The sequence below is a fragment of the Pipistrellus kuhlii genome, unplaced genomic scaffold, assembly GCF_014108245.1.
Source record: "Pipistrellus kuhlii isolate mPipKuh1 unplaced genomic scaffold, mPipKuh1.p scaffold_m20_p_2, whole genome shotgun sequence".
In the NCBI taxonomy this organism is placed as follows: domain Eukaryota; kingdom Metazoa; phylum Chordata; class Mammalia; order Chiroptera; family Vespertilionidae; genus Pipistrellus; species Pipistrellus kuhlii.
In genome coordinates this window covers 61,536,044-61,536,762 of record NW_023425515.1, presented here as the reverse complement: position 1 = coordinate 61,536,762, position 719 = coordinate 61,536,044, and positions in this window count along the sequence as shown.

Below are 719 nucleotides of genomic sequence, written 5' to 3'. Positions count from 1 at the left end.
GGTGTGCTTGGGATGCAAAGGGAAGAGAGGGGGGAGTAGGATGGTATTATCAGTAGTGCTCAGACTTTAGCAGGCCCCAGAATCATCTTGCTAGACTCCCCCGCACGAGTTTCTGATTCAGTGGGTCTGGGATCATCCTGAGAATTTGCAGGTGATGGTGTTGCTGCTCATCCAAGAATCACACTGGCACAATGTACAAGGTCCATCCATTTCAAGATGAAAGCCAAACAAAAACCCACTAGTTTGCAAGTGACTTGGGAGTATTAGCTAAGAACTTTAAACAGCACAGGTCTTGGTTTCATTTTTCCCTCTGTTCAAATGAAACTACTTGCAGGATTATAATGGTATCTTTAGCTTTCTGGTTATAGCCACGTTGTATTAAAGATTTAAATAATAATAAAAAATAACAGGGTACCAAATTGACTAGTTGTGGTGTTAGATGTCCTGCTTAATATTATCTGTGGGAGAAATGGTACTGCTGAAATGCTAGAAAGCAAATAAAGATTTGGAAGGCTGCCATACTAATTGCATATTTATTCTTGTTTCTTTCCTCATTTTTCATATGCGGACAATCACAGTTAATCAAAGCATTTCTCTCAAAATCCTTTCTAAAGTGTGAAATAAATATTCCAATAAAATGTTTAGTAGAGTATATCCGGTTTCCAATTAAAGAAACATGCTTGTATGGTGTCATGAATTCCTTTCACAAAACATTTCCT